A 27145-nucleotide genomic window follows, 5' to 3' on the forward strand; every position below is an offset into this window, starting at 1 on the left:
TCAATTAGGAACATTCAGCACCCACCCGCTATCAAGGCAGCTGCCTATCATGTCATGCCCTACCTGCACAGGTGTGCTGGCTACTCAAATGATCCAATTAAGGAGGCCATTTAGTCAGCAGCAGCAGAAGTCCTGTGCCTGGACGCTCCAACAGCGGCCAGACACAAGCAGAAGCAGAAGCAGCAGAAGCAGCAGCAGCACCACCTTTTGTTTTTTGGCTGCAGCAGCAGCAAGGCCCACAGGGCTGGCTAGCTGGCTAGCCAGCAAGCAGGTAGCAATGAAAGTAGGAATCTTTCTTTTTAACCCTGTAAGGGGGTGGTGCACTGTACCCGAAGATACTGCCATATCGGGTCAATGCATAGGGCGACGGAAGCAAGCTTCGAAATCGGCCCCCGTTCTCAAAAATCCATTTAATATATGGTCCCCAGATAGGGGACGTATCAGATATTAAACTGATAAGAACAGATACTACACTTGATCTTAGCCAAAAGGCCGAGAAGCGATAACCGTGAAAGGGGCGGGCCCAACAAGGTGCCCTTCATGGGCACTATCACTGCTTGCTGTCAGGGAGGCTGCCAGACAATTTTCCATGCACACTCTGGGCTGGGGGGCAGTCAACCACCAGTACACACAGCAGAACCTAAACCCATACCATTATTGCTAAGCAGCAAGACAGGGGCCCATTGCACTCCCACGGGGCCTTTTTAAATGCAATCCATAACCCGGATTTGCCAGGAACCCTTCTTACTCCTCCTACTTGCATGTGACACTGGGCTTAGGATCTGCATAGGAAACACACACACAAGCACACACCTACCTTTGTTGCCTGCAGATGCCTCCTTGGCTGTCCCCAAACGGTATCAAACCAACACCCACGGGAAGCTGTAAGCATAGAGGACATGCCTGCACCCCATTGGACTTACCTGTGTGGGTTAAACCCGGGTTATTTGACAACCTATGGCGGTGATGGTTCTGCTCAGGCAGAGCAGTGCTGATGCTCCTCATAAAGCTGTCGCTGCTGTGAAGGTTCTAGGTGACATCACAAATCCCTATGGTTACATACACAACAAAGCTGGGTTGTTGTTGTTTACACTCTGCAAGGCCTGTGGAAGTGAGTGACATCATAGCACTGTAGTTCTGAGGGTTCTAGATGGATGCAACAATCTCCTGTTGCTTCTATGAAGGCCATAATAGACGACATCACCAAACAGCTCCATAGTCACATACACAGCAAAGGAGAGATGTTGTTTACACCTAGTGATGTCAGTGGTATTGAGTGACATCACAGCACAGTGCTAAGGCTCCTGGGCCTGGACACAGCAGCGGCTGCAATATCTCAACGGAGAATACGTTTATATATATGTGTGTGTGTGCGCGTATATATATATATATATATATATATATATATATATATATATATATATATTTCTCCGCCGAAATCACTTTTAAACCCATTTCCACCTTTTTTTCCCTTCTCTTCCTCTTACTTTTTTTTCACGTTTTTTTACGTTTTTCTCCTTTTCGCCTCTTTTCTGGGCGTATTATTCTTCTTTTTCTTCTTTTTTTTCGTCTAATGCATACCCCATCAGTGCAGCAATGCTTATTCAATACCGCCAGCAGATGGAGACACTGGGGGATAATTTTCTAAGGATTTATACTGATTTTTCCTGTCTGAATTTGTCGCACAGAAAGTTGCAGGCCAAATATGTGTGACATTTCTGCGACTTTAGCTTCTAGAGCATTTTTACAACATTATACATAGGTGCTGAATACATAAAAAGCGACTGTTCAGCGACAGACAAGTCGCATCGGCTGAAAGTAGGCCAGAATGTCAGTCCATGTTGGAGCAGGTTTAGATACAGTCTAAAGTATAGATCTCAAAGTCTGTGCACAGAATTTAGCAAGGGCCTCGCACCTTCTGATGCATCAGGTAGGTGCACAATAGCATAGCCTAACCCTCTGTACTTTGGTCTATATTGATGCGGGACATAGACAGCCAGCTGATGACCAATCCATTAGTGCAATGGATGGCTGGAAGCATTTGTCTTTGCCTTTGCAATACCACAGAAGCAATGCATGGTCAATGTACAGCAATGACACACCTGTGTGAACAGCCAGGAGACCCCCCCCCCCCCATGTTATGTTACATAGTTACATAGTTAGTACGGTCGAAAAAAGACATATGTCCATCAAGTTCAACCAGGGAATTAAGGGGTAGGGGTGTGGCGCGATATTGGGGAAGGGATGAGATTTTATATTTCTTCATAAGCATTAATCTTATTTTGTCAATTAGGAACATTCAGCACCCACCCGCTATCAAGGCAGCTGCCTATCATGTCATGCCCTACCTGCACAGGTGTGCTGGCTACTCAAATGATCCAATTAAGGAGGCCATTTAGTCAGCAGCAGCAGAAGTCCTGTGCCTGGACGCTCCAACAGCGGCCAGACACAAGCAGAAGCAGAAGCAGCAGAAGCAGCAGCAGCACCACCTTTTGTTTTTTGGCTGCAGCAGCAGCAAGGCCCACAGGGCTGGCTAGCTGGCTAGCCAGCAAGTAGGTAGCAATGAAAGTAGGAATCTTTCTTTTTAACCCTGTAAGGGGGTGGTGCACTGTACCCGAAGATACTGCCATATCGGGTCAATGCATAGGGCGACGGAAGCAAGCTTCGAAATCGGCCCCCGTTCTCAAAAATCCATTTAATATATGGTCCCCAGATAGGGGACGTATCAGATATTAAACTGATAAGAACAGATACTACACTTGATCTTAGCCAAAAGGCCGAGAAGCGATAACCGTGAAAGGGGCGGGCCCAACAAGGTGCCCTTCATGGGCACTATCACTGCTTGCTGTCAGGGAGGCTGCCAGACAATTTTCCATGCACACTCTGGGCTGGGGGGCAGTCAACCACCAGTACACACAGCAGAACCTAAACCCATACCATTATTGCTAAGCAGCAAGACAGGGGCCCATTGCACTCCCACGGGGCCTTTTTAAATGCAATCCATAACCCGGATTTGCCAGGAACCCTTCTTACTCCTCCTACTTGCATGTGACACTGGGCTTAGGATCTGCATAGGAAACACACACACAAGCACACACCTACCTTTGTTGCCTGCAGATGCCTCCTTGGCTGTCCCCAAACGGTATCAAACCAACACCCACGGGAAGCTGTAAGCATAGAGGACATGCCTGCACCCCATTGGACTTACCTGTGTGGGTTAAACCCGGGTTATTTGACAACCTATGGCGGTGATGGTTCTGCTCAGGCAGAGCAGTGCTGATGCTCCTCATAAAGCTGTCGCTGCTGTGAAGGTTCTAGGTGACATCACAAATCCCTATGGTTACATACACAACAAAGCTGGGTTGTTGTTGTTTACACTCTGCAAGGCCTGTGGAAGTGAGTGACATCATAGCACTGTAGTTCTGAGGGTTCTAGATGGATGCAACAATCTCCTGTTGCTTCTATGAAGGCCATAATAGACGACATCACCAAACAGCTCCATAGTCACATACACAGCAAAGGAGAGATGTTGTTTACACCTAGTGATGTCAGTGGTATTGAGTGACATCACAGCACAGTGCTAAGGCTCCTGGGCCTGGACACAGCAGCGGCTGCAATATCTCAACGGAGAATACGTTTATATATATGTGTGTGTGTGCGCGTATATATATATATATATATATATATATATATATATATATATATATTTCTCCGCCGAAATCACTTTTAAACCCATTTCCACCTTTTTTTCCCTTCTCTTCCTCTTACTTTTTTTTCACGTTTTTTTACGTTTTTCTCCTTTTCGCCTCTTTTCTGGGCGTATTATTCTTCTTTTTCTTCTTTTTTTTCGTCTAATGCATACCCCATCAGTGCAGCAATGCTTATTCAATACCGCCAGCAGATGGAGACACTGGGGGATAATTTTCTAAGGATTTATACTGATTTTTCCTGTCTGAATTTGTCGCACAGAAAGTTGCAGGCCAAATATGTGTGACATTTCTGCGACTTTAGCTTCTAGAGCATTTTTACAACATTATACATAGGTGCTGAATACATAAAAAGCGACTGTTCAGCGACAGACAAGTCGCATCGGCTGAAAGTAGGCCAGAATGTCAGTCCATGTTGGAGCAGGTTTAGATACAGTCTAAAGTATAGATCTCAAAGTCTGTGCACAGAATTTAGCAAGGGCCTCGCACCTTCTGATGCATCAGGTAGGTGCACAATAGCATAGCCTAACCCTCTGTACTTTGGTCTATATTGATGCGGGACATAGACAGCCAGCTGATGACCAATCCATTAGTGCAATGGATGGCTGGAAGCATTTGTCTTTGCCTTTGCAATACCACAGAAGCAATGCATGGTCAATGTACAGCAATGACACACCTGTGTGAACAGCCAGGAGACCCCCCCCCCCCCCCCCCATGTTATGTTACATAGTTACATAGTTAGTACGGTCGAAAAAAGACATATGTCCATCAAGTTCAACCAGGGAATTAAGGGGTAGGGGTGTGGCGCGATATTGGGGAAGGGATGAGATTTTATATTTCTTCATAAGCATTAATCTTATTTTGTCAATTAGGAACATTCAGCACCCACCCGCTATCAAGGCAGCTGCCTATCATGTCATGCCCTACCTGCACAGGTGTGCTGGCTACTCAAATGATCCAATTAAGGAGGCCATTTAGTCAGCAGCAGCAGAAGTCCTGTGCCTGGACGCTCCAACAGCGGCCAGACACAAGCAGAAGCAGAAGCAGCAGAAGCAGCAGCAGCACCACCTTTTGTTTTTTGGCTGCAGCAGCAGCAAGGCCCACAGGGCTGGCTAGCTGGCTAGCCAGCAAGCAGGTAGCAATGAAAGTAGGAATCTTTCTTTTTAACCCTGTAAGGGGGTGGTGCACTGTACCCGAAGATACTGCCATATCGGGTCAATGCATAGGGCGACGGAAGCAAGCTTCGAAATCGGCCCCCGTTCTCAAAAATCCATTTAATATATGGTCCCCAGATAGGGGACGTATCAGATATTAAACTGATAAGAACAGATACTACACTTGATCTTAGCCAAAAGGCCGAGAAGCGATAACCGTGAAAGGGGCGGGCCCAACAAGGTGCCCTTCATGGGCACTATCACTGCTTGCTGTCAGGGAGGCTGCCAGACAATTTTCCATGCACACTCTGGGCTGGGGGGCAGTCAACCACCAGTACACACAGCAGAACCTAAACCCATACCATTATTGCTAAGCAGCAAGACAGGGGCCCATTGCACTCCCACGGGGCCTTTTTAAATGCAATCCATAACCCGGATTTGCCAGGAACCCTTCTTACTCCTCCTACTTGCATGTGACACTGGGCTTAGGATCTGCATAGGAAACACACACACAAGCACACACCTACCTTTGTTGCCTGCAGATGCCTCCTTGGCTGTCCCCAAACGGTATCAAACCAACACCCACGGGAAGCTGTAAGCATAGAGGACATGCCTGCACCCCATTGGACTTACCTGTGTGGGTTAAACCCGGGTTATTTGACAACCTATGGCGGTGATGGTTCTGCTCAGGCAGAGCAGTGCTGATGCTCCTCATAAAGCTGTCGCTGCTGTGAAGGTTCTAGGTGACATCACAAATCCCTATGGTTACATACACAACAAAGCTGGGTTGTTGTTGTTTACACTCTGCAAGGCCTGTGGAAGTGAGTGACATCATAGCACTGTAGTTCTGAGGGTTCTAGATGGATGCAACAATCTCCTGTTGCTTCTATGAAGGCCATAATAGACGACATCACCAAACAGCTCCATAGTCACATACACAGCAAAGGAGAGATGTTGTTTACACCTAGTGATGTCAGTGGTATTGAGTGACATCACAGCACAGTGCTAAGGCTCCTGGGCCTGGACACAGCAGCGGCTGCAATATCTCAACGGAGAATACGTTTATATATATGTGTGTGTGTGCGCGTATATATATATATATATATATATATATATATATATATATTTCTCCGCCGAAATCACTTTTAAACCCATTTCCACCTTTTTTTCCCTTCTCTTCCTCTTACTTTTTTTTCACGTTTTTTTACGTTTTTCTCCTTTTCGCCTCTTTTCTGGGCGTATTATTCTTCTTTTTCTTCTTTTTTTTCGTCTAATGCATACCCCATCAGTGCAGCAATGCTTATTCAATACCGCCAGCAGATGGAGACACTGGGGGATAATTTTCTAAGGATTTATACTGATTTTTCCTGTCTGAATTTGTCGCACAGAAAGTTGCAGGCCAAATATGTGTGACATTTCTGCGACTTTAGCTTCTAGAGCATTTTTACAACATTAGACATAGGTGCTGAATACATAAAAAGCGACTGTTCAGCGACAGACAAGTCGCATCGGCTGAAAGTAGGCCAGAATGTCAGTCCATGTTGGAGCAGGTTTAGATACAGTCTAAAGTATAGATCTCAAAGTCTGTGCACAGAATTTAGCAAGGGCCTCGCACCTTCTGATGCATCAGGTAGGTGCACAATAGCATAGCCTAACCCTCTGTACTTTGGTCTATATTGATGCGGGACATAGACAGCCAGCTGATGACCAATCCATTAGTGCAATGGATGGCTGGAAGCATTTGTCTTTGCCTTTGCAATACCACAGAAGCAATGCATGGTCAATGTACAGCAATGACACACCTGTGTGAACAGCCAGGAGACCCCCCCCCCCCCCATGTTATGTTACATAGTTACATAGTTAGTACGGTCGAAAAAAGACATATGTCCATCAAGTTCAACCAGGGAATTAAGGGGTAGGGGTGTGGCGCGATATTGGGGAAGGGATGAGATTTTATATTTCTTCATAAGCATTAATCTTATTTTGTCAATTAGGAACATTCAGCACCCACCCGCTATCAAGGCAGCTGCCTATCATGTCATGCCCTACCTGCACAGGTGTGCTGGCTACTCAAATGATCCAATTAAGGAGGCCATTTAGTCAGCAGCAGCAGAAGTCCTGTGCCTGGACGCTCCAACAGCGGCCAGACACAAGCAGAAGCAGAAGCAGCAGAAGCAGCAGCAGCACCACCTTTTGTTTTTTGGCTGCAGCAGCAGCAAGGCCCACAGGGCTGGCTAGCTGGCTAGCCAGCAAGCAGGTAGCAATGAAAGTAGGAATCTTTCTTTTTAACCCTGTAAGGGGGTGGTGCACTGTACCCGAAGATACTGCCATATCGGGTCAATGCATAGGGCGACGGAAGCAAGCTTCGAAATCGGCCCCCGTTCTCAAAAATCCATTTAATATATGGTCCCCAGATAGGGGACGTATCAGATATTAAACTGATAAGAACAGATACTACACTTGATCTTAGCCAAAAGGCCGAGAAGCGATAACCGTGAAAGGGGCGGGCCCAACAAGGTGCCCTTCATGGGCACTATCACTGCTTGCTGTCAGGGAGGCTGCCAGACAATTTTCCATGCACACTCTGGGCTGGGGGGCAGTCAACCACCAGTACACACAGCAGAACCTAAACCCATACCATTATTGCTAAGCAGCAAGACAGGGGCCCATTGCACTCCCACGGGGCCTTTTTAAATGCAATCCATAACCCGGATTTGCCAGGAACCCTTCTTACTCCTCCTACTTGCATGTGACACTGGGCTTAGGATCTGCATAGGAAACACACACACAAGCACACACCTACCTTTGTTGCCTGCAGATGCCTCCTTGGCTGTCCCCAAACGGTATCAAACCAACACCCACGGGAAGCTGTAAGCATAGAGGACATGCCTGCACCCCATTGGACTTACCTGTGTGGGTTAAACCCGGGTTATTTGACAACCTATGGCGGTGATGGTTCTGCTCAGGCAGAGCAGTGCTGATGCTCCTCATAAAGCTGTCGCTGCTGTGAAGGTTCTAGGTGACATCACAAATCCCTATGGTTACATACACAACAAAGCTGGGTTGTTGTTGTTTACACTCTGCAAGGCCTGTGGAAGTGAGTGACATCATAGCACTGTAGTTCTGAGGGTTCTAGATGGATGCAACAATCTCCTGTTGCTTCTATGAAGGCCATAATAGACGACATCACCAAACAGCTCCATAGTCACATACACAGCAAAGGAGAGATGTTGTTTACACCTAGTGATGTCAGTGGTATTGAGTGACATCACAGCACAGTGCTAAGGCTCCTGGGCCTGGACACAGCAGCGGCTGCAATATCTCAACGGAGAATACGTTTATATATATGTGTGTGTGTGCGCGTATATATATATATATATATATATATATATATATATATATATATATTTCTCCGCCGAAATCACTTTTAAACCCATTTCCACCTTTTTTTCCCTTCTCTTCCTCTTACTTTTTTTTCACGTTTTTTTACGTTTTTCTCCTTTTCGCCTCTTTTCTGGGCGTATTATTCTTCTTTTTCTTCTTTTTTTTCGTCTAATGCATACCCCATCAGTGCAGCAATGCTTATTCAATACCGCCAGCAGATGGAGACACTGGGGGATAATTTTCTAAGGATTTATACTGATTTTTCCTGTCTGAATTTGTCGCACAGAAAGTTGCAGGCCAAATATGTGTGACATTTCTGCGACTTTAACTTCTAGAGCATTTTTACAACATTATACATAGGTGCTGAATACATAAAAAGCGACTGTTCAGCGACAGACAAGTCGCATCGGCTGAAAGTAGGCCAGAATGTCAGTCCATGTTGGAGCAGGTTTAGATACAGTCTAAAGTATAGATCTCAAAGTCTGTGCACAGAATTTAGCAAGGGCCTCGCACCTTCTGATGCATCAGGTAGGTGCACAATAGCATAGCCTAACCCTCTGTACTTTGGTCTATATTGATGCGGGACATAGACAGCCAGCTGATGACCAATCCATTAGTGCAATGGATGGCTGGAAGCATTTGTCTTTGCCTTTGCAATACCACAGAAGCAATGCATGGTCAATGTACAGCAATGACACACCTGTGTGAACAGCCAGGAGACCCCCCCCCCCCCATGTTATGTTACATAGTTACATAGTTAGTACGGTCGAAAAAAGACATATGTCCATCAAGTTCAACCAGGGAATTAAGGGGTAGGGGTGTGGCGCGATATTGGGGAAGGGATGAGATTTTATATTTCTTCATAAGCATTAATCTTATTTTGTCAATTAGGAACATTCAGCACCCACCCGCTATCAAGGCAGCTGCCTATTATGTCATGCCCTACCTGCACAGGTGTGCTGGCTACTCAAATGATCCAATTAAGGAGGCCATTTAGTCAGCAGCAGCAGAAGTCCTGTGCCTGGATGCTCCAACAGCGGCCAGACACAAGCAGAAGCAGAAGCAGCAGAAGCAGCAGCAGCACCACCTTTTGTTTTTTGGCTGCAGCAGCAGCAAGGCCCACAGGGCTGGCTAGCTGGCTAGCCAGCAAGCAGGTAGCAATGAAAGTAGGAATCTTTCTTTTTAACCCTGTAAGGGGGTGGTGCACTGTACCCGAAGATACTGCCATATCGGGTCAATGCATAGGGCGACGGAAGCAAGCTTCGAAATCGGCCCCCGTTCTCAAAAATCCATTTAATATATGGTCCCCAGATAGGGGACGTATCAGATATTAAACTGATAAGAACAGATACTACACTTGATCTTAGCCAAAAGGCCGAGAAGCGATAACCGTGAAAGGGGCGGGCCCAACAAGGTGCCCTTCATGGGCACTATCACTGCTTGCTGTCAGGGAGGCTGCCAGACAATTTTCCATGCACACTCTGGGCTGGGGGGCAGTCAACCACCAGTACACACAGCAGAACCTAAACCCATACCATTATTGCTAAGCAGCAAGACAGGGGCCCATTGCACTCCCACGGGGCCTTTTTAAATGCAATCCATAACCCGGATTTGCCAGGAACCCTTCTTACTCCTCCTACTTGCATGTGACACTGGGCTTAGGATCTGCATAGGAAACACACACACAAGCACACACCTACCTTTGTTGCCTGCAGATGCCTCCTTGGCTGTCCCCAAACGGTATCAAACCAACACCCACGGGAAGCTGTAAGCATAGAGGACATGCCTGCACCCCATTGGACTTACCTGTGTGGGTTAAACCCGGGTTATTTGACAACCTATGGCGGTGATGGTTCTGCTCAGGCAGAGCAGTGCTGATGCTCCTCATAAAGCTGTCGCTGCTGTGAAGGTTCTAGGTGACATCACAAATCCCTATGGTTACATACACAACAAAGCTGGGTTGTTGTTGTTTACACTCTGCAAGGCCTGTGGAAGTGAGTGACATCATAGCACTGTAGTTCTGAGGGTTCTAGATGGATGCAACAATCTCCTGTTGCTTCTATGAAGGCCATAATAGACGACATCACCAAACAGCTCCATAGTCACATACACAGCAAAGGAGAGATGTTGTTTACACCTAGTGATGTCAGTGGTATTGAGTGACATCACAGCACAGTGCTAAGGCTCCTGGGCCTGGACACAGCAGCGGCTGCAATATCTCAACGGAGAATACGTTTATATATATGTGTGTGTGTGCGCGTATATATATATATATATATATATATATATATATATTTCTCCGCCGAAATCACTTTTAAACCCATTTCCACCTTTTTTTCCCTTCTCTTCCTCTTACTTTTTTTTCACGTTTTTTTACGTTTTTCTCCTTTTCGCCTCTTTTCTGGGCGTATTATTCTTCTTTTTCTTCTTTTTTTTCGTCTAATGCATACCCCATCAGTGCAGCAATGCTTATTCAATACCGCCAGCAGATGGAGACACTGGGGGATAATTTTCTAAGGATTTATACTGATTTTTCCTGTCTGAATTTGTCGCACAGAAAGTTGCAGGCCAAATATGTGTGACATTTCATGCGACTTTAGCTTCTAGAGCATTTTTACAACATTATACATAGGTGCTGAATACATAAAAAGCGACTGTTCAGCGACAGACAAGTCGCATCGGCTGAAAGTAGGCCAGAATGTCAGTCCATGTTGGAGCAGGTTTAGATACAGTCTAAAGTATAGATCTCAAAGTCTGTGCACAGAATTTAGCAAGGGCCTCGCACCTTCTGATGCATCAGGTAGGTGCACAATAGCATAGCCTAACCCTCTGTACTTTGGTCTATATTGATGCGGGACATAGACAACCAGCTGATGACCAATCCATTAGTGCAATGGATGGCTGGAAGCATTTGTCTTTGCCTTTGCAATACCACAGAAGCAATGCATGGTCAATGTACAGCAATGACACACCTGTGTGAACAGCCAGGAGACCCCCCCCCCCCCCCCATGTTATGTTACATAGTTACATAGTTAGTACGGTCGAAAAAAGACATATGTCCATCAAGTTCAACCAGGGAATTAAGGGGTAGGGGTGTGGCGCGATATTGGGGAAGGGATGAGATTTTATATTTCTTCATAAGCATTAATCTTATTTTGTCAATTAGGAACATTCAGCACCCACCCGCTATCAAGGCAGCTGCCTATCATGTCATGCCCTACCTGCACAGGTGTGCTGGCTACTCAAATGATCCAATTAAGGAGGCCATTTAGTCAGCAGCAGCAGAAGTCCTGTGCCTGGACGCTCCAACAGCGGCCAGACACAAGCAGAAGCAGAAGCAGCAGAAGCAGCAGCAGCACCACCTTTTGTTTTTTGGCTGCAGCAGCAGCAAGGCCCACAGGGCTGGCTAGCTGGCTAGCCAGCAAGCAGGTAGCAATGAAAGTAGGAATCTTTCTTTTTAACCCTGTAGGGGGTGGTGCACTGTACCCGAAGATACTGCCATATCGGGTCAATGCATAGGGCGACGGAAGCAAGCTTCGAAATCGGCCCCCGTTCTCAAAAATCCATTTAATATATGGTCCCCAGATAGGGGACGTATCAGATATTAAACTGATAAGAACAGATACTACACTTGATCTTAGCCAAAAGGCCGAGAAGCGATAACCGTGAAAGGGGCGGGCCCAACAAGGTGCCCTTCATGGGCACTATCACTGCTTGCTGTCAGGGAGGCTGCCAGACAATTTTCCATGCACACTCTGGGCTGGGGGGCAGTCAACCACCAGTACACACAGCAGAACCTAAACCCATACCATTATTGCTAAGCAGCAAGACAGGGGCCCATTGCACTCCCACGGGGCCTTTTTAAATGCAATCCATAACCCGGATTTGCCAGGAACCCTTCTTACTCCTCCTACTTGCATGTGACACTGGGCTTAGGATCTGCATAGGAAACACACACACAAGCACACACCTACCTTTGTTGCCTGCAGATGCCTCCTTGGCTGTCCCCAAACGGTATCAAACCAACACCCACGGGAAGCTGTAAGCATAGAGGACATGCCTGCACCCCATTGGACTTACCTGTGTGGGTTAAACCCGGGTTATTTGACAACCTATGGCGGTGATGGTTCTGCTCAGGCAGAGCAGTGCTGATGCTCCTCATAAAGCTGTCGCTGCTGTGAAGGTTCTAGGTGACATCACAAATCCCTATGGTTACATACACAACAAAGCTGGGTTGTTGTTGTTTACACTCTGCAAGGCCTGTGGAAGTGAGTGACATCATAGCACTGTAGTTCTGAGGGTTCTAGATGGATGCAACAATCTCCTGTTGCTTCTATGAAGGCCATAATAGACGACATCACCAAACAGCTCCATAGTCACATACACAGCAAAGGAGAGATGTTGTTTACACCTAGTGATGTCAGTGGTATTGAGTGACATCACAGCACAGTGCTAAGGCTCCTGGGCCTGGACACAGCAGCGGCTGCAATATCTCAACGGAGAATACGTTTATATATATGTGTGTGTGTGCGCGTATATATATATATATATATATATATATATATATATATATATATATATATATATATATTTCTCCGCCGAAATCACTTTTAAACCCATTTCCACCTTTTTTTCCCTTCTCTTCCTCTTACTTTTTTTTCACGTTTTTTTACGTTTTTCTCCTTTTCGCCTCTTTTCTGGGCGTATTATTCTTCTTTTTCTTCTTTTTTTTCGTCTAATGCATACCCCATCAGTGCAGCAATGCTTATTCAATACCGCCAGCAGATGGAGACACTGGGGGATCATTTTCTAAGGATTTATACTGATTTTTCCTGTCTGAATTTGTCGCACAGAAAGTTGCAGGCCAAATATGTGTGACATTTCTGCGACTTTAGCTTCTAGAGCATTTTTACAACATTATACATAGGTGCTGAATACATAAAAAGCGACTGTTCAGCGACAGACAAGTCGCATCGGCTGAAAGTAGGCCAGAATGTCAGTCCATGTTGGAGCAGGTTTAGATACAGTCTAAAGTATAGATCTCAAAGTCTGTGCACAGAATTTAGCAAGGGCCTCGCACCTTCTGATGCATCAGGTAGGTGCACAATAGCATAGCCTAACCCTCTGTACTTTGGTCTATATTGATGCGGGACATAGACAGCCAGCTGATGACCAATCCATTAGTGCAATGGATGGCTGGAAGCATTTGTCTTTGCCTTTGCAATACCACAGAAGCAATGCATGGTCAATGTACAGCAATGACACACCTGTGTGAACAGCCAGGAGACCCCCCCCCCCCCCCCCCCATGTTATGTTACATAGTTACATAGTTAGTACGGTCGAAAAAAGACATATGTCCATCAAGTTCAACCAGGGAATTAAGGGGTAGGGGTGTGGCGCGATATTGGGGAAGGGATGAGATTTTATATTTCTTCATAAGCATTAATCTTATTTTGTCAATTAGGAACATTCAGCACCCACCCGCTATCAAGGCAGCTGCCTATCATGTCATTCCCTACCTGCACAGGTGTGCTGGCTACTCAAATGATCCAATTAAGGAGGCCATTTAGTCAGCAGCAGCAGAAGTCCTGTGCCTGGACGCTCCAACAGTGGCCAGACACAAGCAGAAGCAGAAGCAGCAGAAGCACCACCTTTTGTTTTTTGGCTGCAGCAGCAGCAAGGCCCACAGGGCTGGCTAGCTGGCTAGCCAGCAAGCAGGTAGCAATGAAAGTAGGAATCTTTCTTTTTAACCCTGTAAGGGGGTGGTGCACTGTACCCGAAGATACTGCCATATCGGGTCAATGCATAGGGCGACGGAAGCAAGCTTCGAAATCGGCCCCCGTTCTCAAAAATCCATTTAATATATGGTCCCCAGATAGGGGACGTATCAGATATTAAACTGATAAGAACAGATAAGGTTTCAACAAAATTTTATTGAATAAATAAGAAACCATACAAAATTTAAAATGCAAAATAATAAAAGGTTCACAAAAGTTTTAAAATACAAATAATAAAACCAGTAATAAAAGGAGAAAAAATAAAAATGGCAGGATAAAACATTATACAAATGTCATAAAAACTGATTATACTGTTATTTCGTTCCATAGAGGCAGACACCACATGGATGCTGCCTCGCTGGCCCCCAACTGTTTCTTGTCTCTTAGGTAATAGATGTACATCTCACTCAGGGCCAGCTTTATACAGTTTTTAACATCAATAAAATCATGTTTAAAAAGTAAGATGTTCCTAACTTTCCAGATGGCATTTTTAAAACAATTAATAATCATCCAGCAGATCATCTGCTGTTTAAAATTGGGGCAGTTAAAAAGACCGTAAAAGACACATTCGTGATTAAAATCTTTTAGGCCGCAGGCCCACTTCAAAAGTGGGCCTACCTTCCTCCAAAGCTCCCGTGCAAAAGGGCAGTTCCAAAATATGTGCAGCACCGTTTCGTCCACTCCGCAGCCATCTCTCGGGCACTTGGCTCTCGCCACCAGTCCTCGCCTGTGCTGAAACTCACGAGTAGGGAGGCACTGGTGGACGATTGCCCAGGCAAGATCCCTGTGTACATTCGCCAGAAACTTCCCGTACACGTTCCGCCATACCTTTTTGGATCTTGCCTGTGTGAAATTGGACACTGCCAGGGTAACCTCACTCCGCCTGAGGACCTTTGATACCTTTCTCTGGTCCCCCAGTATGTCAGGCTCCAAATCTTGGAGACCTAGGAGCCTGACTGTCTTTTCCAACACCACATAATGTTTTGGGGGACACAGAAGCACCGGAGCGTTCAGAGGGATGCGCAACCATCTTTTAAAAACCATGCCCGCAGCGTACCTTAAAAAGCAGCTAAAAATGCCATCGGATTTAATAATTTTAAAACAGAAACAGAAATACTTTATGTAAAAGAAAGTAAAAAGGTTAGGAACATCTTTCCCGCCATTATCTTTACTTTTGTACATAAAATCACGCTTTAATTTCTCCATTTTTGAACCCCATAAAAAAGTAAAAACAATTCTAGTTACTTTTTTAATGTATAAAATAGATGGAGGAAATACCATGGCAATGTATAGCATAATAGGGAGTAAAACCATCTTTATTATTAAAATCTTCCCCTCCATGGTAAGGTTTCTAAGATTCCACATTAAAATCTTCTTCTCCATCTTAGCTATAGCTGAATCCCAGTTAGGGCTCCCATCATTGACCTGGTTAAAAACAATACCTAAAACTTTAATTTGATCCTGTTGCATTGTGACTCCTGGGGTGATGGATGAATCCCAGGAGCCAATATAAAAACAGTCACATTTATCTGTGTTTAGCTTAAAACCAGAGACCTCGCAGAAATAGCTGGTGTTCCTCAATGCCCCCCTCATGGATGGAGAGTCCGGGCACAGTATGGTGACATCATCCATGTACCCCAACACCTTTAGATGGGTCCCTCCTCCACCAGGTATCGGTACGCCTCTTACTACCCGGTCTTTTCTGAGGAGGGCCATCAGTGGTTCGATTGCGCAAATAAAAAGGAGTGGGGACAGGGGGCAGCCCTGTTTGACACCTGATAAAAGAGGAACACCGCTGGTTAAAAAGCCATTAACAGAGACTTGACTAAAACAGGATCGGTATAAAAGCATGATTCGGCTTAAAATCGTTTCAGGCACTGCCATCTTTTTAAGAACTAAAAACAGGTATTCATGGGAGACCCTATCAAAGGCTTTTTCAAAGTCTAAGGATAAAATTGCTACAGTTTGATTTCTATCCTTAAAATACCATAAAACATCTCTTAAAATATTTAGGGATTCAGCTATAGACCTTCCAGGTACCCCACAAACCTGATTTGGGTGAATTAATTTATGAATAAAAGGTTTAAAACGGACAGCTAATAACTTGGCTAAAACTTTATAATCAACATTTAAAAGTGTGATGGGGCGCCAATTTTTTAGCATATCCTTTTCACCCTTTTTAAAAAGTAATGATACAATCCCCCTCCTCCAGGAAGGGGGAAGTTCATTAACAATAAAAGTTTCTTTATACAATAAAACCATATCATCCTTTAAAATATCCCAAAAAGCTAAATAAAATTCGATGGGTAAACCATCTTCCCCAGGGGCCTTCCCACTAGAAAAACTTTTAAAAACAAATAAAAGTTCATCTAAGTTAAGATCACGGGATAAAACCTCCTGGTCTAAAACATCTAGCTTAAAATCAAGGGAATTAAGAACATGTTCTAAAAAGGATGGATTAAGATCTTTCTTATTAAAAAGAAGCTGGTAGAAGTTAAAAACTGCATCTAACATGCCTTTTGGAGTGGATTCACCCTCAAGGTTTTGGATGATATCCCTCCTATTCATCACTTTTTTAAAAAAGAAACGGGAACATTTCTCGCCCTCCTCCAGGTGCTGCACATGTGAGTTAAAAATGATTTGTTTCCCTTTCTTTTCTATGGCATGTTTTATTTCAGTTTTAAGGTTTAAAATATCATTTTCTACATCCATACCAGCTTCTTTCAATTTAAAAAGTACATTTAAACGCATGTTAAGAACATAAAACCACTGTTTTTCCATTTTTGCCTTCTTCTTACCTGCTTTGATAAAAAAAAATCTGATTTTAGATTTGGTGCCCTCCCACCAGTGCAGCATAGGCTCGTGGGGTTTTCTTTGTGATTGCCAGCATTGGTAGGTCCGCACAAACTCCTCTTTTATCTCAGGGTCCTCTAGGAGTGTGGTGTTTAATCTCCAGAGGCCCCTTTTTGCTTTTTGCTCCCCCTCTAGCTCCAGGCCCACCAAGAGGAGCTTATGATCAGAGAAGATATTCTGCTCGAGCGTGCATTTCAGGGGTTTAAAAGCTCTAGAGGAAAAAATAAAATCGATTCTGGAGCTCACTCTTCCATTGGACCATGTGGCGCCTGGGTCCTCCGGCAAGAGATCCTTCCAGCAATCTTTCAAATTAAAATCATCAATAAAATTTTTAAGCAGGTAAGAAGTGCGGTCTTTACGATTAATATCCCCACCCTGCCGGTGTTCCCCATCACGTATGCAGTTAAAATCACCTCCCACCAGCAGGGGGGAAGACCCAACACAAAACAGTGGTAAAATTTCAAATAGTTCTGCCCGCTCCTGTTTATCAGGAGGGGCATACACATTTAAAACACGAATTAAAAGTCCATTAAAATATAGATGAATTAAAAGAGCTCTGCCAGGCACAATCTCAGTTACTGTATGAATAGAAAAGGACTGGCCTCGGCAGAGCAGCCCAACACCCACAGAACGACAGTCATTTGCACCGGACCATATGGATGGGCCCAGCTTCCAGTCTTCTTTTAAGTCTTTATAGTCCATTTTACTAGGGATTCCACATTCTTGTAGCAGGCAAAGGTCAAAGTCACATGTCTCTAGATAAGAAAATAAAGCAGCCCTGCGATCAGGGCTCTTTAAGGACCTCACATTGAGTGAGGCAATTTTTACAGGGATAGGCATAGTTTATGGAGAGTCCGTGCTTGGAGAATCAAAGTCAATAATAAGCTGCGTACCGTCATCCCCCGCCTGCGGGGTCATCAGCTCCTTGATGTTCTGAGGGTCGGAGCTTGAGATCGATGATGCCCCGACCCTGAGCTCGCTCTCGTCCGAACTACGGCACGCCGCTTTCCTTTGAATGTCTTCCTCTTCTTCTTCTCTTTGTCTTTTAAATGTCACACTGCTGTCCATATCCTCTGTGTTGCTCTCACTCGATGTAATCTCTGGCCCCCGGCTGATGGATCTGCGTCTTCTTTCATCATTTGACGACTGGAACTGCTGCACAGGGGCCTGTGAGGCCTCTTTTCCGGAACCTTTGCCGCTACCTTGGGAAGTTTTCATCGCTTGTTCCCCAGCAAGCGTTGCTGAGGACTGTTGCTCCAACTTCCCCATCGATCGACGATGGCCAGTTTTACCCACCGGGTCCACTGCTGGCGGGGCAGCAAACCCTGGTTTGGCGCCACTTGTCTTCTTGGCCCTGTCCTGTATAGGCGGAGTAACAGGACCGGGCTCAGACCTGGCCATCTGGCTCCCCTTCCGGCGGGCTTTCACCGGGGCCTCTTCGTCCGGAGCAGGGCGACCCTGGGCCAAGCCAGTACCTGGCTTATGCTGCAATTTTGGGTCCACTTTTGCCCCCACCGAGGACCGTCGGCTGCCACCCGCCACAGGTGAGCCCCCTTCAGAAGTTTCGGCGGGCTCTTGAGCCAGGTAGGAAGTCGATCGACGTCTTTCAATTTCCCGGGCAGTAAACTCGATCACCCGCCCGGGCTTCGTGGAATCCCCATGGCCTCCCCCTAGCACTACCACCGGTGGGCCCCCCGATGGAGCACCAGAGGTCTTGGGCCTGGACCCATCAGTACCTGCCATCTGGGGTTTGGGCATCTTAAAAAAGGACGTCTTTTGTCCTGTCCCCTCTTTGGGTGGGCCCAGCCTTGACCCACCCATCGTAGTTTTTGCTTTATGGGGACAGGAATTAAAATCGTGATTTTCCTCTCCGCAGAGGTTGCACCTTATCGTATGGCTACATCTTGAGGCTATGTGACCTTCTTGGCCACACCTATTGCAGCGAATCACACGCTCCGCGCCGCAGGTCTCCTGGGTGTGGCCAAACCTCAAGCAATTTCGGCAATACATAGGCATTTGAGGATAGAACAGGAAGCCCCGAACTCTCCCGATGGCAAAATTTGGGGGCGGATGGCAAAGACCCCCAATACCACCGGGATCCTTACGGAGCTTGACCCAGAACTTCCTCTTGCCGTTCCAGAACCGCACGGAGTTCAAGATTTTGTTTGCGAATCGCACCTCTTCGCAGTATCGCCGAAGAAAAGTGGCTATATCCTCCGTGGTCACATGAGGGCTGTGCATAGCCACCACCAACGGTATATGTTCCTCACCATAGAGGAACTGGAACGAAAGACCGTCGAGTCGATCGTCCCTCTGGTCCGCACCAGACAAGGTTGCATAGATGTTATCGCAACACGCCGTGGCCGTGAAGGTGACGGTATACAGGCCACGGCTTTCCTGGTCATTTAGACACAGGATGTCCTCCCTATTGAGGCGGAAGTAGTCAAGAAGAATCACCTCCGCAATGAAGCGGAGGTTCTTCAACTGACGATGGCTCTCCGACACCTCTATGCGGATGGTATTTCGCATCGACATTTCCCCAGAGGGGAAAGCCCAGGAGAACGGCATCTTCCACACCCAGGGACTAAGCCCCTTCCCCAATAGCAGCAGGGGCTCGGAATCCCGCTATAAAAGCGGAACCCTTACCCAAGGCAGAGGTCGGGGGTACCCTAGGTGCTTCCGAAGCTACAGGTAACGCTCAACGTACCGAAAATGCCTTCTGAGACACAAGGTCCCAGAGACAGGGGGATCGCAACCCGTTGTCCGTGGACTAAGCCCGCTCCCCAATAGCAGCAAGGGGGTGAAGTCCCTCCGTAAGGAGAGACAATCCCCCAAGGCCGAGAAGCGGGGTACCACAGACACCTTCCGACCAGACCAAATGCAGATACTACACTTGATCTTAGCCAAAAGGCCGAGAAGCGATAACCGTGAAAGGGGCGGGCCCAACAAGGTGCCCTTCATGGGCACTATCACTGCTTGCTGTCAGGGAGGCTGCCAGACAATTTTCCATGCACACTCTGGGCTGGGGGGCAGTCAACCACCAGTACACACAGCAGAACCTAAACCCATACCATTATTGCTAAGCAGCAAGACAGGGGCCCATTGCACTCCCACGGGGCCTTTTTAAATGCAATCCATAACCCGGATTTGCCAGGAACCCTTCTTACTCCTCCTACTTGCATGTGACACTGGGCTTAGGATCTGCATAGGAAACACACACACAAGCACACACCTACCTTTGTTGCCTGCAGATGCCTCCTTGGCTGTCCCCAAACGGTATCAAACCAACACCCACGGGAAGCTGTAAGCATAGAGGACATGCCTGCACCCCATTGGACTTACCTGTGTGGGTTAAACCCGGGTTATTTGACAACCTATGGCGGTGATGGTTCTGCTCAGGCAGAGCAGTGCTGATGCTCCTCATAAAGCTGTCGCTGCTGTGAAGGTTCTAGGTGACATCACAAATCCCTATGGTTACATATACAACAAAGCTGGGTTGTTGTTGTTTACACTCTGCAAGGCCTGTGGAAGTGAGTGACATCATAGCACTGTAGTTCTGAGGGTTCTAGATGGATGCAACAATCTCCTGTTGCTTCTATGAAGGCCATAATAGACGACATCACCAAACAGCTCCATAGTCACATAGACAGCAAAGGAGAGATGTTGTTTACACCTAGTGATGTCAGTGGTATTGAGTGACATCACAGCACAGTGCTAAGGCTCCTGGGCCTGGACACAGCAGCGGCTGCAATATCTCAACGGAGAATACGTTTATATATATGTGTGTGTGTGCGCGTATATATATATATATATATATATATATATATATATATATATATATATTTCTCCGCCGAAATCACTTTTAAACCCATTTCCACCTTTTTTTCCCTTCTCTTCCTCTTACTTTTTTTTCACGTTTTTTTACGTTTTTCTCCTTTTCGCCTCTTTTCTGGGCGTATTATTCTTCTTTTTCTTCTTTTTTTTCGTCTAATGCATACCCCATCAGTGCAGCAATGCTTATTCAATACCGCCAGCAGATGGAGACACTGGGGGATAATTTTCTAAGGATTTATACTGATTTTTCCTGTCTGAATTTGTCGCACAGAAAGTTGCAGGCCAAATATGTGTGACATTTCTGCGACTTTAGCTTCTAGAGCATTTTTACAACATTATACATAGGTGCTGAATACATAAAAAGCAACTGTTCAGCGACAGACAAGTCACATCGGCTGAAAGTAGGCCAGAATGTCAGTCCATGTTGGAGCAGGTTTAGATACAGTCTAAAGTATAGATCTCAAAGTCTGTGCACAGAATTTAGCAAGGGCCTCGCACCTTCTGATGCATCAGGTAGGTGCACAATAGCATAGCCTAACCCTCTGTACTTTGGTCTATATTGATGCGGGACATAGACAGCCAGCTGATGACCAATCCATTAGTGCAATGGATGGCTGGAAGCATTTGTCTTTGCCTTTGCAATACCACAGAAGCAATGCATGGTCAATGTACAGCAATGACACACCTGTGTGAACAGCCAGGAGACCCCCCCCCCCCCCATGTTATGTTACATAGTTACATAGTTAGTACGGTCGAAAAAAGACATATGTCCATCAAGTTCAACCAGGGAATTAAGGGGTAGGGGTGTGGCGCGATATTGGGGAAGGGATGAGATTTTATATTTCTTCATAAGCATTAATCTTATTTTGTCAATTAGGAACATTCAGCACCCACCCGCTATCAAGGCAGCTGCCTATCATGTCATGCCCTACCTGCACAGGTGTGCTGGCTACTCAAATGATCCAATTAAGGAGGCCATTTAGTCAGCAGCAGCAGAAGTCCTGTGCCTGGACGCTCCAACAGCGGCCAGACACAAGCAGAAGCAGAAGCAGCAGAAGCAGCAGCAGCACCACCTTTTGTTTTTTGGCTGCAGCAGCAGCAAGGCCCACAGGGCTGGCTAGCTGGCTAGCCAGCAAGCAGGTAGCAATGAAAGTAGGAATCTTTCTTTTTAACCCTGTAAGGGGGTGGTGCACTGTACCCGAAGATACTGCCATATCGGGTCAATGCATAGGGCGACGGAAGCAAGCTTCGAAATCGGCCCCCGTTCTCAAAAATCCATTTAATATATGGTCCCCAGATAGGGGACGTATCAGATATTAAACTGATAAGAACAGATACTACACTTGATCTTAGCCAAAAGGCCGAGAAGCGATAACCGTGAAAGGGGCGGGCCCAACAAGGTGCCCTTCATGGGCACTATCACTGCTTGCTGTCAGGGAGGCTGCCAGACAATTTTCCATGCACACTCTGGGCTGGGGGGCAGTCAACCACCAGTACACACAGCAGAACCTAAACCCATACCATTATTGCTAAGCAGCAAGACAGGGGCCCATTGCACTCCCATGGGGCCTTTTTAAATGCAATCCATAACCCGGATTTGCCAGGAACCCTTCTTACTCCTCCTACTTGCATGTGACACTGGGCTTAGGATCTGCATAGGAAACACACACACAAGCACACACCTACCTTTGTTGCCTGCAGATGCCTCCTTGGCTGTCCCCAAACGGTATCAAACCAACACCCACGGGAAGCTGTAAGCATAGAGGACATGCCTGCACCCCATTGGACTTACCTGTGTGGGTTAAACCCGGGTTATTTGACAACCTATGGCGGTGATGGTTCTGCTCAGGCAGAGCAGTGCTGATGCTCCTCATAAAGCTGTCGCTGCTGTGAAGGTTCTAGGTGACATCACAAATCCCTATGGTTACATACACAACAAAGCTGGGTTGTTGTTGTTTACACTCTGCAAGGCCTGTGGAAGTGAGTGACATCATAGCACTGTAGTTCTGAGGGTTCTAGATGGATGCAACAATCTCCTGTTGCTTCTATGAAGGCCATAATAGACGACATCACCAAACAGCTCCATAGTCACATACACAGCAAAGGAGAGATGTTGTTTACACCTAGTGATGTCAGTGGTATTGAGTGACATCACAGCACAGTGCTAAGGCTCCTGGGCCTGGACACAGCAGCGGCTGCAATATCTCAACGGAGAATACGTTTATATATATGTGTGTGTGTGCGCGTATATATATATATATATATATATATATATATATATATATATATTTCTCCGCCGAAATCACTTTTAAACCCATTTCCACCTTTTTTTCCCTTCTCTTCCTCTTACTTTTTTTTCACGTTTTTTTACGTTTTTCTCCTTTTCGCCTCTTTTCTGGGCGTATTATTCTTCTTTTTCTTCTTTTTTTTCGTCTAATGCATACCCCATCAGTGCAGCAATGCTTATTCAATACCGCCAGCAGATGGAGACACTGGGGGATAATTTTCTAAGGATTTATACTGATTTTTCCTGTCTGAATTTGTCGCACAGAAAGTTGCAGGCCAAATATGTGTGACATTTCTGCGACTTTAGCTTCTAGAGCATTTTTACAACATTATACATAGGTGCTGAATACATAAAAAGCGACTGTTCAGCGACAGACAAGTCGCATCGGCTGAAAGTAGGCCAGAATGTCAGTCCATGTTGGAGCAGGTTTAGATACAGTCTAAAGTATAGATCTCAAAGTCTGTGCACAGAATTTAGCAAGGGCCTCGCACCTTCTGATGCATCAGGTAGGTGCACAATAGCATAGCCTAACCCTCTGTACTTTGGTCTATATTGATGCGGGACATAGACAACCAGCTGATGACCAATCCATTAGTGCAATGGATGGCTGGAAGCATTTGTCTTTGCCTTTGCAATACCACAGAAGCAATGCATGGTCAATGTACAGCAATGACACACCTGTGTGAACAGCCAGGAGACCCCCCCCCCCCCCCATGTTATGTTACATAGTTACATAGTTAGTACGGTCGAAAAAAGACATATGTCCATCAAGTTCAACCAGGGAATTAAGGGGTAGGGGTGTGGCGCGATATTGGGGAAGGGATGAGATTTTATATTTCTTCATAAGCATTAATCTTATTTTGTCAATTAGGAACATTCAGCACCCACCCGCTATCAAGGCAGCTGCCTATCATGTCATGCCCTACCTGCACAGGTGTGCTGGCTACTCAAATGATCCAATTAAGGAGGCCATTTAGTCAGCAGCAGCAGAAGTCCTGTGCCTGGACGCTCCAACAGCGGCCAGACACAAGCAGAAGCAGAAGCAGCAGAAGCAGCAGCAGCACCACCTTTTGTTTTTTGGCTGCAGCAGCAGCAAGGCCCACAGGGCTGGCTAGCTGGCTAGCCAGCAAGCAGGTAGCAATGAAAGTAGGAATCTTTCTTTTTAACCCTGTAAGGGGGTGGTGCACTGTACCCGAAGATACTGCCATATCGGGTCAATGCATAGGGCGACGGAAGCAAGCTTCGAAATCGGCCCCCGTTCTCAAAAATCCATTTAATATATGGTCCCCAGATAGGGGACGTATCAGATATTAAACTGATAAGAACAGATACTACACTTGATCTTAGCCAAAAGGCCGAGAAGCTATAACCGTGAAAGGGGCGGGCCCAACAAGGTGCCCTTCATGGGCACTATCACTGCTTGCTGTCAGGGAGGCTGCCAGACAATTTTCCATGCACACTCTGGGCTGGGGGGCAGTCAACCACCAGTACACACAGCAGAACCTAAACCCATACCATTATTGCTAAGCAGCAAGACAGGGGCCCATTGCACTCCCACGGGGCCTTTTTAAATGCAATCCATAACCCGGATTTGCCAGGAACCCTTCTTACTCCTCCTACTTGCATGTGACACTGGGCTTAGGATCTGCATAGGAAACACACACACAAGCACACACCTACCTTTGTTGCCTGCAGATGCCTCCTTGGCTGTCCCCAAACGGTATCAAACCAACACCCACGGGAAGCTGTAAGCATAGAGGACATGCCTGCACCCCATTGGACTTACCTGTGTGGGTTAAACCCGGGTTATTTGACAACCTATGGCGGTGATGGTTCTGCTCAGGCAGAGCAGTGCTGATGCTCCTCATAAAGCTGTCGCTGCTGTGAAGGTTCTAGGTGACATCACAAATCCCTATGGTTACATACACAACAAAGCTGGGTTGTTGTTGTTTACACTCTGCAAGGCCTGTGGAAGTGAGTGACATCATAGCACTGTAGTTCTGAGGGTTCTAGATGGATGCAACAATCTCCTGTTGCTTCTATGAAGGCCATAATAGACGACATCACCAAACAGCTCCATAGTCACATACACAGCAAAGGAGAGATGTTGTTTACACCTAGTGATGTCAGTGGTATTGAGTGACATCACAGCACAGTGCTAAGGCTCCTGGGCCTGGACACAGCAGCGGCTGCAATATCTCAACGGAGAATACGTTTATATATATGTGTGTGTGTGCGCGTATATATATATATATATATATATATATATATATATATATATATTTCTCCGCCGAAATCACTTTTAAACCCATTTCCACCTTTTTTTCCCTTCTCTTCCTCTTACTTTTTTTTCACGTTTTTTTACGTTTTTCTCCTTTTCGCCTCTTTTCTGGGCGTATTATTCTTCTTTTTCTTCTTTTTTTTCGTCTAATGCATACCCCATCAGTGCAGCAATGCTTATTCAATACCGCCAGCAGATGGAGACACTGGGGGATCATTTTCTAAGGATTTATACTGATTTTTCCTGTCTGAATTTGTCGCACAGAAAGTTGCAGGCCAAATATGTGTGACATTTCTGCGACTTTAGCTTCTAGAGCATTTTTACAACATTATACATAGGTGCTGAATACATAAAAAGCGACTGTTCAGCGACAGACAAGTCGCATCGGCTGAAAGTAGGCCAGAATGTCAGTCCATGTTGGAGCAGGTTTAGATACAGTCTAAAGTATAGATCTCAAAGTCTGTGCACAGAATTTAGCAAGGGCCTCGCACCTTCTGATGCATCAGGTAGGTGCACAATAGCATAGCCTAACCCTCTGTACTTTGGTCTATATTGATGCGGGACATAGACAGCCAGCTGATGACCAATCCATTAGTGCAATGGATGGCTGGAAGCATTTGTCTTTGCCTTTGCAATACCACAGAAGCAATGCATGGTCAATGTACAGCAATGACACACCTGTGTGAACAGCCAGGAGACCCCCCCCCCCCCCCCATGTTATGTTACATAGTTACATAGTTAGTACGGTCGAAAAAAGACATATGTCCATCAAGTTCAACCAGGGAATTAAGGGGTAGGGGTGTGGCGCGATATTGGGGAAGGGATGAGATTTTATATTTCTTCATAAGCATTAATCTTATTTTGTCAATTAGGAACATTCAGCACCCACCCGCTATCAAGGCAGCTGCCTATCATGTCATTCCCTACCTGCACAGGTGTGCTGGCTACTCAAATGATCCAATTAAGGAGGCCATTTAGTCAGCAGCAGCAGAAGTCCTGTGCCTGGACGCTCCAACAGTGGCCAGACACAAGCAGAAGCAGAAGCAGCAGAAGCACCACCTTTTGTTTTTTGGCTGCAGCAGCAGCAAGGCCCACAGGGCTGGCTAGCTGGCTAGCCAGCAAGCAGGTAGCAATGAAAGTAGGAATCTTTCTTTTTAACCCTGTAAGGGGGTGGTGCACTGTACCCGAAGATACTGCCATATCGGGTCAATGCATAGGGCGACGGAAGCAAGCTTCAAAATCGGCCCCCGTTCTCAAAAATCCATTTAATATATGGTCCCCAGATAGGGGACGTATCAGATATTAAACTGATAAGAACAGATACTACACTTGATCTTAGCCAAAAGGCCGAGAAGCGATAACCGTGAAAGGGGCGGGCCCAACAAGGTGCCCTTCATGGGCACTATCACTGCTTGCTGTCAGGGAGGCTGCCAGACAATTTTCCATGCACACTCTGGGCTGGGGGGCAGTCAACCACCAGTACACACAGCAGAACCTAAACCCATACCATTATTGCTAAGCAGCAAGACAGGGGCCCATTGCACTCCCACGGGGCCTTTTTAAATGCAATCCATAACCCGGATTTGCCAGGAACCCTTCTTACTCCTCCTACTTGCATGTGACACTGGGCTTAGGATCTGCATAGGAAACACACACACAAGCACACACCTACCTTTGTTGCCTGCAGATGCCTCCTTGGCTGTCCCCAAACGGTATCAAACCAACACCCACGGGAAGCTGTAAGCATAGAGGACATGCCTGCACCCCATTGGACTTACCTGTGTGGGTTAAACCCGGGTTATTTGACAACCTATGGCGGTGATGGTTCTGCTCAGGCAGAGCAGTGCTGATGCTCCTCATAAAGCTGT

General features: G+C 46.2%; 10 non-coding genes and 1 pseudogene across 10 annotated transcripts; all 11 read right to left on the reverse strand.

The window, feature by feature from the left end:
- Positions 1-313: 313 nt before the first annotated feature.
- Positions 314-504, reverse strand: LOC130315267 (U2 spliceosomal RNA). Its single transcript, XR_008862822.1, has one exon. It is a non-coding gene; the product is annotated as a U2 spliceosomal RNA (small nuclear RNA).
- Positions 505-2598: 2094 nt separating this feature from the next.
- On the reverse strand, positions 2599-2789 carry LOC130315268 (U2 spliceosomal RNA). The gene has a single exon (XR_008862823.1). It is a non-coding gene; the product is annotated as a U2 spliceosomal RNA (small nuclear RNA).
- Positions 2790-4884: 2095 nt separating this feature from the next.
- On the reverse strand, positions 4885-5075 carry LOC130315269 (U2 spliceosomal RNA). Its single transcript, XR_008862824.1, has one exon. It is a non-coding gene; the product is annotated as a U2 spliceosomal RNA (small nuclear RNA).
- A 2085-nt stretch (positions 5076-7160) lies between these two features.
- LOC130315270 (U2 spliceosomal RNA) lies at positions 7161-7351 on the reverse strand. The gene has a single exon (XR_008862825.1). It is a non-coding gene; the product is annotated as a U2 spliceosomal RNA (small nuclear RNA).
- A 2090-nt stretch (positions 7352-9441) lies between these two features.
- LOC130315272 (U2 spliceosomal RNA) lies at positions 9442-9632 on the reverse strand. The gene has a single exon (XR_008862826.1). It is a non-coding gene; the product is annotated as a U2 spliceosomal RNA (small nuclear RNA).
- A 2083-nt stretch (positions 9633-11715) lies between these two features.
- LOC130315184 (U2 spliceosomal RNA) lies at positions 11716-11906 on the reverse strand. The gene has a single exon (XR_008862759.1). It is a non-coding gene; the product is annotated as a U2 spliceosomal RNA (small nuclear RNA).
- A 2099-nt stretch (positions 11907-14005) lies between these two features.
- On the reverse strand, positions 14006-14191 carry LOC130315219 (U2 spliceosomal RNA). Its single transcript, XR_008862789.1, has one exon. It is a non-coding gene; the product is annotated as a U2 spliceosomal RNA (small nuclear RNA).
- A 5389-nt stretch (positions 14192-19580) lies between these two features.
- LOC130315241 (U2 spliceosomal RNA) lies at positions 19581-19798 on the reverse strand (annotated as a pseudogene).
- A 2093-nt stretch (positions 19799-21891) lies between these two features.
- Positions 21892-22082, reverse strand: LOC130315273 (U2 spliceosomal RNA). Its single transcript, XR_008862827.1, has one exon. It is a non-coding gene; the product is annotated as a U2 spliceosomal RNA (small nuclear RNA).
- Positions 22083-24172: 2090 nt separating this feature from the next.
- LOC130315128 (U2 spliceosomal RNA) lies at positions 24173-24363 on the reverse strand. Its single transcript, XR_008862709.1, has one exon. It is a non-coding gene; the product is annotated as a U2 spliceosomal RNA (small nuclear RNA).
- Positions 24364-26445: 2082 nt separating this feature from the next.
- Positions 26446-26636, reverse strand: LOC130315277 (U2 spliceosomal RNA). The gene has a single exon (XR_008862831.1). It is a non-coding gene; the product is annotated as a U2 spliceosomal RNA (small nuclear RNA).
- Between the last annotated feature and the right edge of the window lie 509 nt (positions 26637-27145).

The sequence above is a fragment of the Hyla sarda genome, unplaced genomic scaffold (assembly GCF_029499605.1).
Source record: "Hyla sarda isolate aHylSar1 unplaced genomic scaffold, aHylSar1.hap1 scaffold_186, whole genome shotgun sequence".
NCBI lineage: Eukaryota > Metazoa > Chordata > Amphibia > Anura > Hylidae > Hyla > Hyla sarda.